Source organism: Meles meles, chromosome 6, assembly GCF_922984935.1.
Source record: "Meles meles chromosome 6, mMelMel3.1 paternal haplotype, whole genome shotgun sequence".
In the NCBI taxonomy this organism is placed as follows: domain Eukaryota; kingdom Metazoa; phylum Chordata; class Mammalia; order Carnivora; family Mustelidae; genus Meles; species Meles meles.
This window is the reverse complement of record NC_060071.1, coordinates 107691317-107708106: the sequence shown is the minus strand read 5'-3', so window position 1 is coordinate 107708106 and position 16790 is coordinate 107691317. Positions and strand designations below refer to the sequence as shown.

At 39.7% G+C, this 16790-nt stretch overlaps 1 non-coding gene across 1 annotated transcript; it reads left to right on the top strand.

Annotated features, from left to right (window-relative positions):
- The first annotated feature begins 15663 nt into the window (after nucleotides 1–15663).
- Nucleotides 15664–15724, top strand: LOC123945382. The gene has a single exon (XR_006819211.1). It is a non-coding gene; the product is annotated as a U7 small nuclear RNA (small nuclear RNA).
- The last annotated feature ends 1066 nt before the right edge of the window (nucleotides 15725–16790 follow it).

Sequence of the window (16790 nt, the reverse complement as noted above, 5' to 3'; positions counted from 1 at the left end):
TCAAAGTTTTCAAAATCACGGTTTGAAACAATGTGATTTGATTAAGAGTGGGAAATTTTCCAGGGTGAGTGCATAAGCATGTAATTCATGTTTTTATACACAGATTATGAAATGCACATTGCTATTTAGCTTTCTCCCAATTCTTCTAACTCCTCTATTTTTATCCCTTTAATTTTTATTAAAAGGTCTTCTTTTTTCACTATTATGTTCCTATTCCTAACGTCAAATAAAGTGTTATAATACCTTATTTTCTACTAACCCTTGAAAATATATTTCCCTACCAGCCCCTATCTTTCTATTTACTTGCAACAGTTCTCGGTAGTGGTGTCCAAAGTCATGACAGTTACCACTTACTGGCTGCTTACTGCGAGCCAAGCACAGTATTATCTCACTTAATTTACTGAAAACATGATTGTAAATTCCCTTGTTACTTTCACTTGGTAGGATCTGTTAAAGGCTCGTTTACTAGTGTGAGCATTAGTGGCAGCTTCACTGCTTAGAATAGACTAAAAACACAATCCACTCTGTACTGAAAGTCCAGAGACTAAATGTGGCTGCCGGGTCTAGCTGGCCACAGGAAGCGTCTGGATGATTTCATTGAACGCCTTTAGAAATACTTCTTTCTGGGCTAATTCAAGGAAAATGACTTGTCACGGATGATATCTGACTATAATATGTAGCTAAAATGCTTTCCCAATAAATATTGTAAAATGAAACAGGTGTGAAGGCATGGTTGGAAAACTGGCGGCCAAGGAGTACTGCAAGGACCACAGGCCAACTTTCCAGCAGAAGGCTGATCCCTAGGTTATCCATATGACCAGGGACCCATATGACTATGACATTTCCCCTGGTGCTTCAAGAAATTCATCAGTTATTCAAGCATACATTTAATAAAATATGGACATATTATATAAAGGCACTCTACTGGGTCTTAGCATGACAGAAAGATAAATACATTTTAGCCTTAAGGAGTTGCTGGCTGGTGAGAATGAGAGGACCTGATAGGATCTGGGTGAAGCACTGACACCTCAATATGTACAGAACATTCCCTGCTGCGTGTAAAGAAAACCCAAATCCCTGAGCTGAAGGTGGTGCCAACGGGTAGTGAGTCTGGACTGGTTGGAGAGGAAAGACCTCCAGAGGATGCAGAAAGAAAACAAAGTGGGGTGTTGGGAGCTGGAAACAGCTCTCCCCCCAACCCCCGCCACCCACTGGAGCAAGTGCTAGGGCCTAGGGGCATGCAAGCTGAGAGGAGAGCCTGGGTTGGGCAGCAGTGACTGCCTGCTGTGTGGGAGGAGGTGGAGCAAAGGGGGTAACAGGCAACTCTGGAGGAAGGTGATTACCAAGAGCACAGTTACAGCCTGCTTGGCTGGCTTGTTTGCCTCCACGACGTTCTGTGACCTGTGTGCTGGACCAGCCCTGGGAGAGGAGGGAATAGCACCTCTGGGATCCAATACAGAGCTCAGAAGGGCTGAAAGTTCGTATATTCAGCAGAGTTCCCAACAAGTGAAGCTGTGAACTGAGGAGCCCCACCCACCCCAAGGATTATGAGTCCACCCAAGGAAAGGAGAACCAAGGTGGTGAGAAGCAAGTGGCCCCTGAGGGAGAGAATGGGCCCTGGGATTCTTCTGCACTCCCAAAATATGCATGATGATGATGACGAAGACGATGATGATGACGAAGACGATGATGATGGACTGAGAGTTTACTATGTCCGAGCACTTTTTCTTAAAGCTTTACACATGCTATCTCATTTAACCTTCATAGTAACTGTATGTGGTAAATATTATTATCCCCATTTGACAAATTATAAACCTGAGCACAAAAGAAGTAACAGAACTTCCCCAAGGTCTGACTGTTAATACCCAGCAGAGCTAGATTCCTAACCCCGATGTCTGCCCTTGACCCATACTGCTAATCACTCAGCAATTCTGCCCCCCTTGAAAAGGTAGTGCTTCAGAGAAATGAAAATCCATATAGTCATGATGCCAGCCATGTGTCAGTCAACACAGACATCTGAGATGCACTTCAAAGCAGATAACTGGGACACCTTGGCCACATATGTGCAGGATGTGGTGTTGGGTTCCCAGCAGTTTATTTGCTTCAATCTGCTTGATGTGGAAGTAGAACAGAAGAAGTTCATGCTGAGGGTATGAAGATATCAGCAGGTCCTAAAAGTCAGTAGAACAGCAGGAAAAGTGTCAATCCTGTCCCCCCACCTTTCCCCGGCCATGACATTTTCTGTATGAACAACCACTGAAAGACATTTTGTCAGAATTAATGTGTGCATCAAGTCCTATCCATATTCAGAGCAAGAGCTTCCAATGCCAACTTCTCTTAAAATTGTAATGTATCATTTCTAAGGATAGAATTATACAAATGTACTTCTCTAGTAATATCCTTATATCTTAAATTGGATTTAGAAGACAAGACAAAGAAAAATACAACTCCTGGATTTCAGATATTTTTGGTGGAGGATGGAGGGGAAGAAGGATAATAAAAGAATTTGGGAAAAAAAGGTTCACGTTTACATAAAAACTTATACATGAATGTTCATAATATCTCTATGCTTAACAGCCCCTAAATGGAAACAACTCATGTCCTTCACTGGGTGAAGTTAACACTTGTGGTACATCCATCTCAAGGACTACTACTCAGCAAAAAACAAAACTATTGATACATGCCAAAAAAAAAAAAAAAAAAAACAAACCCTGTACTTGCTAGTCATTAACTTCCATTCCTATGGAGCTGACCACCAATCCTTTCTTTTATATACTCTTAACACTGCTGGGAGAAAAGCATGTAACAATTCTATAATAGTCTGGAAAACTAAGTAACTGGGAGAGTTTGTATTAGGTGTGGCTGCTACCACTGTTACAGTAAGTTATATATAAGGGGTAGTACGCTGGATCTGGCTTATCCCATTCATGAAAGCTAGCTGGGCACATCTCTCCCCAATCCATGTTTAGAGATATTACAATGTTAACTTAGTCATGATTGGAGTATTTATATCACGTAAATCAACAAATCAGGGGTTTTCCTTACCGCTGAGAGCTGGTTACTAAAGCTGCACCAGCACACAAATGTGGATAAGTCACCTAAGATGTTCTAAAAAACTCCAACAGTGGACAGTGTAGATAATCCAAGACACAGCAGTCTAAATCAGTTAATGTAATCCTTACTACCCCACTGACAATCAGTTCTGAACTAGACACATTTCTCAAACCAGAAATAGGACTTCAGTGGAAAACCTGGGAGGTCTAAATAGGGAAAATATTTCAGTTTTGATAAAAAAGTGCTTTCACATTTGTCAAGGAACATGAAAAACCTCTATCTTAAAAAGGCATTTGACAAAATCCAATACTTATTCATGATAAAAACTCTCAGCAAACTAGCAATAAAGAGGAAATTCTTTCACTTGATAAAGAATATAAAAGAAACAAAAGGCAATGAATTGAAAAGAAGAAAATAAAAATGTCTCTATTTGCAGATAATATCATTATCTATGTAGAAAATCCCAAGAAATTTACAAAAACAAAAACAAAACAGAAAACCTTCCTAGAACAAGTGAACTCAACAAAGCTATAAGATATAAGGTCAATATAAAAAAAATTGATCACACTTCTATATAATGATGATGACGCACGGAAAATGAAATTAAAAACATAATACCATTTATAATCATGCCAAAGAAAATGAACACTTAAATGTAAACCTAAAAAACATGTACAGAATCTGTATACTGAAAACTACAAAATACTGATGAAAAAAATCAGGACCAAATAGAAGGGAGAGATACCATGTTCATCAATCAAAAGACTCAACATAAGGACCCTCGGGGAAGATCTTAAGCTCATCTTATCCCATGAGTACAACTAGATAATACCCACATCAGTGTAAATAACCCAGAAAATGAACTGGCAACTGGCAGGCTCTCTACGTTAAATGTGGAGAAGAGGCCACAGTGAAGAGGGTAAGAAGGAAAGAGACACAACTGGGAACTAAATGGACCTGAGGAATTGTCTATAGGAGGGAGGGATACAGCAGGCATGGAGAGGGGAGAGAAACAGACCCTCACACCATACACCCCACACTTGGGGATCTTGCATGAGGAAGACAAATCTTCATAACATTTGGCTTTGAAATCCAGAGGGGCCTAATTTCCTAAATTTTTATAAACAGTGGGTCTTAATGCCTAGAACTTTAAAAATCAGCATGCTGGGCTCTGAAGAGCATGAAGGGCAATAAGAAACTGAGTCCCCACCCCTAAAGAGCCAGGGAGATACAGCATAGAAGAGGCAGTTTTTGTTGAAGAGGTTACTGCCTATGTTCTCCTCCAGGATTTTGATAGATTCCTGCCTCACAGTGAGGTCTTTCATCCATTTTGAATTTATCTTTGTGTATGGTATAACAGAATGGTCGACTTTCATTCTTCTATACATAGCTGTACCAGTTAGAATGGCCAAAATCAACAAGACAGTAAACAACAAGTGTTGAAGAGGATATGGAAAAAGGGGAACCCTCTTACACTGTTGGTGGGAATGCAAGTTGGTGCAGCCACTTTGGAAAACAGTGTGGAGATTCTTAAGAAATTAAAAATAGAGCTTCCCTATAACCCTGCAATTACACTACTGTGTATTTACCCTAAAGATACTGATGTAGTGAAAAGAAGGGCCATCTGTACCCCAATGTTCATAGCAGCAATGGTCTCAGTCACCAAACTGTGGAAAGAACTGAGATGCCCTTGAACAGACGAATGGATAAAGAAGATCCAGTCCATATATATAATGGAGTATTATGCCTCCATCACAAAGGATGAATACCCAACTTTTGTATCAACGTGGATGGGACCGGAAGAGATTATGCTGAGTGAAATAAGTCAAGCAGAGAGAGTCAATTATCATATGGTTTCACTTACTTGTAGAGCATAAGGAATAACACAGAAGACTTTGGGAGATGGAGAGGAAAAGTGAGTTGGGGGAAATCAGAGGGGGAGATGAACCATAAGAGACTGTGGACTCTGAGAAACAAACTGAGGGTTCTGGAGGGGAGGTGGGTGGAGGGTTGGTTGAGCCTGATGGTGGGTATTAAGGAGGGCACATATTGCATGGAGCACTATGTGTGGTGCATGAACAATGAATTCTGGAACACTTAAAAAAAATTAATTTAATTTTAAAAATAAATGGTTAAAAACAAAAGAAGCAGCAGTTTTTGATAAATACCTGGGGCATACGGGAGGGAGAGTTATTTACTAATCTCAGAGTACGAGTTGGAGGGGTAAGAATCTTTAGGAGACTCCTCCAGGAACAAAGGAACTGGCAGGGAAAATTTCTCTCTTCCAACCCCAGCCTAGATATATGCACACCTATGGAAACCAGGCTAGAATCAACACTCTCTATCTTGTTTGTTAACAGCATGCCTCGCCCCATGCTCTCCTATAGACCTGCCTCCCCAGCCCTGTGGCAGGAGTTTTCTAAAGTGGATCCAGGTCTCCTTCCACAGCAGAACTGCTCAAATCTTCCTAACCATGTGCCCCACCCACACATTCCCTATAGACTTCCCTCCAACATGCCCTTGGCCAAAGCCCATCCAAAGAAGTACCATGAGTTTGGCAGTGTGCAAGCAGCCATGACAGGGGCCAGCACCACCTCAGGAAGAGGGGAGGATAACGGCATTCTGCCTGACTATAGCCCCAGCAATGGGCTAGGGACAGACATCTGGTCTGGCTGCAGCCCCCATCACCCGCTCACCAACAAAAGCTTCTCAGAGACAACATAGGGAAAGCACCCTTCAGTTCCATGCCACTGCATCTCTGGAAAATGCCTGACCTGACTTAACTCAAGCCCAGAGCAGCCCAGACTGCCCACAAACAACACAGGGACCAAACCCTGCCCACAACAGGCAGAGAGCTATTGCAGACAACGGGACTAAAGGCAAAAGCAACTCAACCACAACAAAAGGGTGCACAGAACACATAAGATACCACTGGAACCCCAGGTTCTGGTGCACAGGAGACACTGCACTCTAGGGCACTAAAGGACCTCTTCTGCGTAAGGCCACTGCTTTTAAGAGTAGGCAATGTAGCTGTCTTTCCTAACACAGAGAAACAGACATAAAGGGTTAAACAAAATAAGGAGACAGAAGAATATGTCCCAAGCGAAAGAACAGGACAAAAATCAAAGTAAGAGGGGAGCCTTGGTGGCTCAGTGGATTAAAGCCTCTGCTTTCAGCTCAGGTCATGGTCCCAGAGTCCTCAGATTGAGCCCCACATCGGGCTCTCTGCTCAGCAGGAAGCCTACTTCCTCCTCTCTCTCTCTCTCTCTCTGCCTGCCTCTCCGCCTACTTGAGATCTCTGTCAAATAAATAAAATCTTTTTTTAAAAAAAATCAAAGTAAAAGACCTAAGTGAAATGAAAATTATTAATATGCCTGATAGGGAATTTAAAGTAATAATCATAAAGATACTCACTGGATTTGAGAAAAGAGTGGAGGATCTCAACGAGATGTTCAACAAAGAGGTATGAAACATTAAAAAAAGAGAGATGAAGAACTCAGTAACTGAAATTAAAAATACACTAGGGAAACTGGGTGGTTCAGCTGGTTAAGTGTCTAACTCTTAATTTTAGCTCAGGTCATGATCTCAGGATCAAAGGCCTGAGCCCTGTGTTGGGCTCTGCACTGGGTGCAAAGCCTGCTTAAGAGTCTTTCTGTTCCCCACTCCATCCACATGTGCAATCTCTCTCTCTCTCTCAAAAAAAAAATTATTTAAAAATAAAAATACACTAGATGGCATATAAAGTAGATAAAGGGAGCAGAAGAATGGATCAGTGACCTAGAGGACAGAGTAATGGAAAACACAATGAACAAGAAAGATTAAAAAAAAAAAAAACAATAATATTAAATGGAAAATAGACTTAAGGAAATCAGTAACACCATCAAGTATAATAACAATTGCATTATAGGGATCCCAGGAGAGAAGAGAAAAGGGGGGAGGGGTAGAAATTTTATTGGAAGAAATAATAGCTGAAAACTTCCCAAATCTGGGGATAGAAACAGAAATCCGGATCCAGGAAGCACAGAGAGACACTAACAAAATCAACCCAAAGAGGTCCACACCAAGATACATAGTAAATAAAAGAGCAAAAAGTCGTGATAAAGAGAGAATTTTAAAAAGCACAGTTACATACAAGGGAAATCCCACAAGGCTATCAGCTGATTTTTCAGCAGAAACTCTACAGGTCAGAAGAGAATGGCATGATATATTCAAAATGCTGAAAGAAAAAATACCCGAAACCAAGAATACCCAACAAGGCTATCATGCAAAATAGAAGGAGAGATAAAGGTTTCCCAGACAAATGAAAATTAAAAAAATTCATGATCAGTAAACCCACCCTCCAAGAAATGCTAATGGGATTAAGAGTACACTAATGGGGAGAGGAAGCAAGATGGCGGAGGAGTAGGAGACAGAAATATCACTGGGTCCCAGGAGTTCACCTAGATAGTTAGCAAACCATTTTGAACGCCTACAAACAGGAGATAGAAGAGAAGAAGAGCAGCAATTCTAGGAACAGCAACCACTTTTTGGAAGGTAGGACATGCAGAGAAGTGAATCCCAAGTGATGGGAAGATAGACCATGTGGGGGTGGAGCCAGCTTCCAGTACACAGTAGAGCAGTGGAGCACAAAATCAGAACTTTCCGAAGTCTTTTCCACTGAGGGACATCACTCCAGAGGCTAAGCGGAGGATGGAGCCCTCACAGGGACAGTCTCAGGACCCACAGGGTCATAGAAAGACCGGGGGTGTCTGAGTGTGGCAGAGCTCCCAGGTATCAGAGCAGGGAAGCTGCTACAGAGACGAAGCCGAGGAGAGAGCTCTCAGCTTGGGGTTACTTTAAACTGTGATTCTAGGCACAGTCAGACCACTGCTCTTCAAGCAGGGACCTCACAAGTGGCAGATCTGGAAAGACTCCCTCCTTCCTCCTCCAGGAGGAGTGGCGCGGGAGTGCATAGCAGGAATCCGCTGGGTTTAGAGACTCCAAACAGGGCCATGTGCCAGAGATAGAAAAGCACGGTCACAGGCTGGGTGAGCACAGAGTGCGGCCAGGGACCAGGGAGACAGGAGGAAGTGACTGTTTTTCTCTGAGGGAGCACTGAGGAGTGGGACCCTGAGCTCTTGGCTACTATAGGCCAGAGACTTGCAGGCTGCCATCCTCTCTCCCGTCCTCCAAAGCTCTACAGAAAGCATCCAGAGAACAAAAGCTACTGAGAGCAAACCTGACCAGATTACTTACTTAGCCTGGCCCCTGGCAAGGGCGGTGCAATTCTGCCTCAGGCAAAGACATATGAGAATCACTGCAAGAGGCCCCTACCCCAGAAGATCAGCAAGAACATCCAGCCAAGACCAAGTTCACCAATCAATGAGAACTGCGAAGCTGCAGAGCTAGAGGAAAACAACACAGAATTCATGGCTTTTTCCTTTAGTCTTTCAACGTTAACTTTTTTAAATTTTATTTTTTTCTTATTCTATTTTAACTTTTCTCTTTCCTATTTTAACATTTTTTAGCTGTCTTATCTTATCAATACCTTTTTAGAAAATGTTTTTAAACTTTCATTGTTATAGCAATATTCTTTTTTTCTGGGAAAATATTACAGCACTATTAAACTATTTAATATTTTTTCAAAATACAAAAATTACTTGGATGAAACATTACATACTATAAAGTGATAAGGTTTTAAAAGCTACACTTATTTACAGACTAAGTATAGTTTCTTTGTTATTTTATAGCAATATTCTATCTCTTCATTTTATTTAACCTTATTTTTTATATACATATAATTTTTTTCTTTAAAATTTTGGGATATAGTTTCTTCTAATTGATCAAAATATACCCTAAATCTAGCGCATGACTTTGTCTCGTCTCCAGCCTGATCACATTCTCTTTTTTGTTTTTCTAACCAACTTTTTAATTCCTTTTTCAGAATCCTTTTAAATTTTCATCTTTACATCATATCCATCCCTTCATTGTGTTTACCCTTATTTTTGTGTATATATATCTTTTTCTTTCATAAAAATTTTGGGATGTAGTTTCTTCTAAGAGACCAGAATACACCCACAATCAAGTAGGTGGCTCTGTTCTATTCATCAGTCATATATATTTTTTTTTTCATCTTTTTATTTTCCCTCTTATCTTCTCCCCCTGGTTTTGGGCCTCTTCTAATTTGGTTAGTGTGTATTTTTCTGAGGTCTATGCCACCCTTTTAGTATTTTATTCTCTCATTCATCTATTCTTACCTGGAAAAAATGACAAGAAAGAGAAACTCACAAAAAAAAAAAAAAAAGGAACATGAAGCAGGGCTGATATTCAGGGACCTAATCAATACTGACATTAGTAATATGTCAGAACTAGAGTTCAGAATGACGACTATCAAGGTGCTAGCTGGGCTTGAAAAAGCATGGAAGATATTAGAGAATACTTTCTAGAGAAATAAAGTCCCTTTCTGGAGAAATAAAAGAACTAAAATCTAACCAAGTTGAAATCAAAAAAGCTATTAATGAGGTGCAATAAAAAATGGAGGCTCTAAGAGCTAGCTAAATGAGGCAGAAGAGAAAATTAGTGATATAGAAGACCAAATGATGAAGAATAAAGAAGCTGAGCAAAAGAGAGACAAACAACTACTGGACAATGAGGGAAGAATTCGGGAGATAAGTGATACCATAAGACAAAACAATATTAGAATAATTGGGATCCCAGAAAAATAATGAGAGAGAGGGGCAGAAGGTATATTGGAGCAAATTATAGTGGAGAATTTCCCTAATATGGCTACGGGAACAAGCATCAAAATCCAGGAGGCCCAATGAACCCACCTCAAAATCAATAAAAATAGGTCTGTACCCTGTCATCTAATAGTAAAACTTACAAGTCTTAGTGACAGAGAAAATCCTGAAAGCAGTTCTGGACGAGAGGTCTGTAACATACAGTGGTAGAAATATTAGATTGGCAGCAGACCTATCCACAGAGACCTGGCAGGCCAGAAAGGACTGGCATGATATATTCAGAGCACTAAACAAGAAAAATATGCAGCCAATAATACTATACCCAGCTAGGCTGTCATTGAAAATAGAAGGAGAGATAAAAATCTTCTAGGACAAACAAAAATTAAAAGAATTTGCAAACACCAAACCAGCCCTAAGGGAAATATTGAAAAGGGTCTTCTAAGCAAAGAGAGAGCCTAAAAGTAACATAGACCAGAAAGAGACAATATACAGTAACAGTCACCTTAAAGGCAATACAATAGCACTAAATTCATATCTGTCAATAGTTACCCTGAATGCAAATGGGCTAAATGCCCCAATCAAAAGACACAGGGTAACAGGATGGATAAAAAAAAAAAAACAAAACCCACTGATACTTTGTCTACAAGGAACTCATTTTAGACCCAAAGACACCTCCAGATTTAAAGTGAGGGGGTGAAAACAATTAACCATATCAATGGACATCAAAAGAAAGCTGGGGTGGCAATCCTTATATCGGATAAATTAGATTTTAAGCCAAAGACTATAATAAGAGATGAAGAAGGACACTTCTTCATAAGAGATGAAGAAGGGCACTATAACATACTTAAAGTGTCTGTCCAACAAGAAGATCTAACAATTTTAATATCTAACATAAGATATTATGTTAGATAACATAAGAGCAGCCAATCATATAAACCCCTAACATAAGAGCAGCCAATCATATAAACCAATTAATAACAAAATCAAAGAAAAACATTGACAATAATATAATCATAGTAGGGGACTTTAACACCCCCCTCACTGAAATGGATAGATCATCCAAGAAAAAGATCAACAAGAAAATAAAGGCGTTAAATGACACATTGGACCAGATGGACATCACAGATATATTCAGGACATTCCATCCCAAAGCAACTGAATACACATTCTTCTCTACTGCACATGGAACATTCTCCAGATTAGATCACATCCTGGGCCACAAATCAGGTCTCAACTGGTACCAAAAGATTAGGATCATTCCCTGCATATTTTCAGACCACAATGTTCTGAAGCTAGACTCAATCACAAGAGGAAAGTTGCAAAGAACTCAAATGAATGGAGGCTAAAGAGCATCCTACTAAATTATGAATGGGTCAACCAGGAAATTAAAGAAGAAATTTTAAAAATTCAGGGAAGCAAATGAAAATGAAAACACAACTGTTCAAAATCTTTGGGACACAGCAAAAGCAGTCCTGAGAGGGAAGTATATAGCAATAGAAGCCTTTCTCAGGGAACAAGATGGGTTTCAAGTACACAACCTAACCCTACACCTAAAGGAGTGGAGAAAGAACAGCAAAGAAAGCCTAACCCCAGCAGGAAAAGAGAAATAATAAAGATAAAAGCAGAAATCAATGAAATAGAAACTAAAAGAACAGTAGAATAGGGGCGCCTGGGTGGCTCAGTGGGTTAAGCCGCTGCCTTCGGCTCAGGTCATGATCTCAGGGTCCTGGGATAGAGTCCCGCATCGGTCTCTCTGCTCAGCAGTGAGCCTGCTTCCCTCTCTCTCTCTCTCTCTCTGCCTGCCTCTCTGTCTACTTGTGATCTCTCTCTGTCAAATAAATAAATAAAATCTTTAAAAAAAAATTAGTATTTAAGAACAGTAGAACAGATCAACGAAACTAGGAGCTGGTTCCTTGAAAGAATTAATAAGATTAATAAACCCCTGGCCAGGGGCACCTGGGTGGCTCAGTGGATTAAGCCGCTGCCTTCAGCTCAGGTCATGATCTCAGGGTCCTGGGATCGAGCCCTGCATCGGGCTCTCTGCTCCGCGGGGAGCCTGCTTCCTCCTCTCTCTCTGCCTGCCTCTCTGCCTACTTGTGATCTCTCTCTCTGTCAATTAAATAAATAAAAATCTTTAAAAAAATAAAATAAAAAAAATAACCCCCTGGCCAGACTTGCCAAAGAGAAAAGAGAAAGGATGCAAATTAATAAAATCATGAATGAAAGAGGAGGGATCACAACCAACACCAAAGAAATACAAATAATTATAAGATCGTATTATGAGCAACTAAACATCAGCAAATTTGATAATCTGGAAGAAATGGAGGCATTTCTAGAGACATATAATCTACCAAAACTGAACCAGGAAGAAATAGAGAACCTGAATAGACCCATAACCAGTAAGGTGATTAAAGCAGTCATCAAAAATCTCCCAAGAAAACAAGAGCCCAGGGCCAGACGGCTTCCCAGAGGAATTCTACCAAACATTTAAAGAAGAATTAATACCTATTCTCCTGAAACTGTTCCAAAAAATAGAAATGGAAGGAAAACTTCCAAACTCATTTTATGAGGCCAGCATTACCTTGATCTAAAAACCAGACCAAGACCCCATCAAAAAGGAGAATTACAGACCAATATCCTTGATGAACATGGATGCAAAAATTCTCACCAAAATACTAGCCAACAGGATCCAAGAGTACATTAAAAGCATTATTCACCAAGACTAAGTGGGATTTATTCCCGGGCTGCAAGGCTGAAACATCTGTAAATCAGTGTGATCAATACATTAATAAAAGAACAAAAACCATACGAGATCCTCTCAATAGATACAGAAAAAGCATTTGACAATGTACAGCATCCTTTCTTGATCAAAACTCTTCAAAGTGTAGGGACAGAGGGTACATGCCTCAATATCATCAAAGCCATCTATGAAAAATCCATAGTGAATATCATTCTCAATGGGGAAAAACTAAGAGCTTTTAACCTAAGGTCAGGAACATGGCAGGGATGTCCATTATCACCACTGCTATTCAACATAGTACTAGAAGTCCTAGCCTCAGCAATCAGACAACAAAAAGAAATTAAAGGCATCCAAATCGGCAAAAAAGAAGTCAAACTATCACTCTTTGCAAATGATATGATACTTTATGCGGAAAACCCAAAAGACTCCACTCCAAAACTGCTAGAACTCATATAGGAATTCAGTAAAGTGTCAGGATACAAAATCAATGCACAGAAATCAGTTGCATTTCTATACACCAACTACAAAATGGAAGAAAGAGAAATTAAGGAGTTGATCCCATTTATAATTGCACCCAAAACCGTAAGATACCTAGGAATAAACTTAGCCAAAGAGGCAAAAAATCTACACTCAGAAAACTATAACATACTCATGAAAGAAATTGAGGAAGATGCAAAGAAATGGAAAAATGGTCCATGCTCATGGATTAGAAGAGCAAATATGGTGACAATCTCTATGCTACCTAAAGCAATCTACATGTTTATGACAATCACTATCAAATTACCATCAATTTTTTCAAAGAAATAAAACAAATAATCCTAAAATTTATATGAAGCCAGAAAAGACGCCAAATAGCCAGAGGAATGTTGAGAAAGAAAGCCAAAGTTGGTGGCATCACAATTCCAGACACAAAGCTGTCATCAAGACAGTATGGTACTGGCACAAAAACAGACACATAGATCAATGGAACAGAATAGAAAGCCCAGAAATGGACCCTCGACTCTATGGTCAACTGATCTTCTACAAAGCAGGAAAGAATGTCCAATGGAAAAACGACAGTCTCTGCAGCAAACAGTGTTGGGAAAACTGGACAGCCACATGCGGAAGAATGAAACTGGGCCATTTCCTTACACCACACACAAAAATAGACTCAAATGGATGAAAGACCTCAATGTAAGACAGGAATCCATCAAAATCCTTGAGGAGAATACAGGCAGTAACCTCTTCAACCTTAGCCACAGCAACTTCTTCCTAGAAACTTCGCCAAAGTCAAGGGAAGCAAGGGCAAAAATGAACTATTGGGACTTCATCAAAATCAAAAGCTTTTGCACAGCAAAGGAAACAGTCAACAAAAACAAAAGACAACTGACAGAATGGGAGAAGATATTTGCAAATGACATATTAGATAAAGGGTTAGTATCCAAAATCTATAAAGAACTTATCAAACTCAATACCCAAAGAACAAGTAATCCAATCAAGAAATGCACAGAGGACATGAACAGACATTTCTGCAAAGAAGACATCCAGATGGCCAACAAATACATGAAAAAGTGCTTCACATCACTCAGCATCATGGAAATACAAATCAAAACCACAATGAGATACCACCTCACACCAGTCAGAATGGCTAAAATTAACAAGTCAGGAAATGACAGATGTTGGCAAGGATGCAGAGAAAGGGGAACCCTCCTACACTGTTGCTGGGAATGCAAGCTGGTGCAGCCACTCTAGAAAACAGTATGGAGGTCCCTCAAAAAGTTGAAAATAGAGCTACCCTACAACCCAGCATTCACACTACTGGGTATTTACCCTAAAGATACAAATGTAGTGATCTGAAGGGGCAGATGCACCTGCATGTTTATAGCAGCAATATCCACTATAGCCAAACCATGGAAAGAACCTAGATGTCTATCAGCAGATGGATGGATAAAGAAGAAGTGGTGTGTATATATACACAATGGAATACTATGCAGCCATCAAAATGAAATTTTAGCATTTGCAGCAATGTGGATGGAACTAGAGGGTATTGTGCTGACTGAAATAAATCAATCAGAGAAAGACAATTATCATATGATCTCTCTGATATGAGGAATTTCAGAGGCAAGGTGGGGAGTGTGGGGGGTAGGGAAAGAAAAAAAAATGAAACAAGATGGTATAGGGAGGGAGACAAACCATAAGAGACTCTTAATCTCACCAAACAAACTGAAGGTTTCTGGGGGGTGGGGAGGTAGGGATAGGGTGGCTGGGTATATATTATATGTTAACTTAAAAAAAAAAAGAATACTTACGATGAACAATGAGTAATGTACAGAATTGTTGAATCACTATTATACACCTGAAACTAATATAACATTGTATGTGAAAAATATGGGAATTAAAACTTTTTTAAAAAGAAAGACTCAAAATAAGAAAGATATTGTCTACAAAATTGACATGCAGTTTTATGCAATCCATATCAAGACTCCTCAACAAGATACATTGTAGGTACAAACAACATTATTCCAAAATTTATATGAAAAGGTAAAGAAACTTGAATAGATAAAACAATTTTGAAAAAGAATCAAATGGGAGGGGAGCCTGGGTGGCTCAGTGGGTTAAAGCCTCTGCCTTAAGCTCAGATCATGACTCCAGGGTCCTGGGATCAAGCCCCGCGTCGGGCTCTCTGCTCAGCCAGGAGCCTGTGTCCCTTCCTCTTCCTGCCTGCCTCTCTGCCTACTTGTGATCTCTGTCAAATAAATAAATAAAATCTTTAAAAATAAAAAAAAAGATTTAAATGAGAGATATCATTTCAACTTCCCAGTCAAAAAACAAAACAGAACAAAGAAAAAAGCACCTTCACTTACATCTTTTATCTTATACAAAAATTAACTCAAAATGAATCACAGACTTGGGATGCCTGGGTGGCACAGTTGGTTAAGGGGCTGCTTTCAGAGCAGGTCATGATCCCAGCATCCTGGGATCGAGTCCCACATTAGGCTCCTTGCTCGGTAGGGAGCCTGCTTCTCCCTCTGCCTCTGCCTGCCACTCTGTCTGCTTGTGCTCACTCTCCTCTCTCTCTCTCTCTGACAAATAAATAAATAAATAAATAAATAAATAAATAAATCTTGGAAAAAAAAAAGAATCACAGACTTAAATATAAAATATAAAATGAAATATCATAGTTCTTTTAGAATTTGTCCAGTAGGTTTCCAGTCATTATCAAAAGACCATAGGGTTTGGGCAGGGTGGGCAGGGGGGCTCAGAAACTTTTAGAAAATAATAGGAGAAAAACTTTGGGATCTAGGGCCAAGCAAATGATTCTTATACTTGACAACAAAAACATAATCTGTAGAAGAAAAAACTGATAAATACGATCTCATCAAAAATAAAAATTTTGGGGATGCCTGGGTGGCTCAGTTGGTTAAGCCGCTGCCTTCGGCTCAGGTCATGATCCCAGCATCCTGGGATCGAGTCCCACATCAGGCTCCTTGCTCGGTAGGGAGCCTGCTTCTCCCTCTGCCTCTGCCTGCCACTGCGTCTGCTTGTGCTCACTCTCCTCTCTCTCTCTGACAAATAAATAAATAAAACCTTTAAAAAAATAAAAATAAAAAAAAAATAAAAATTTTGGTCTGGGTGCCTAGGTGCCTCAGTAGGTTTAAGTGTCTAACTCTTGGTTTTGGCTCAGGTCATGATCTCATGGGACATGGGATTGAGCTCTACCTCAGGTTCCCTGGTCAGCAGGGAGTCTGCTTGAAAAATTCTCACCCTCTGCCCCTTCCCCCACTCGTGCACATGTATTCACTCTCTCAAAAAAATTAATAAATCTTAAAGATCAGAGTTAAAATAAAAAAATAAAATAAAAATTTGCTCTATAAAAATCTCTCTTAAGAACGTGAAAAGACAAGCCATAGACTAAGAGAAAAGACTTGCAAAGCACATGACCAACAAGGATCAGAATCTAGAATATATAAAAACTCAACATTAAAAAACAACCTAATTAGGAAATCAGCAAAAGACACAAACAACCTGTCTTCAAAGAGGATGTATGAGATGGCACATAAGCACATGAAAAGATGTTCAACAACATTAGTCATTAGAGCAATGCAAATTAAAACCACAAAGAGGTATCACTACACACCTTTCAGAATGGCTAAAATGAAAAACTCTAACAGTACCAAATGTTGGTGAGGATATGAAAACCTAGATCATCCACACATTGCTTCTGAGAGTGAAAAATAAAACAGCCACGTTGAAAACAGGCAGTTTTACATAAAACTAAACACGTACTACCATATATA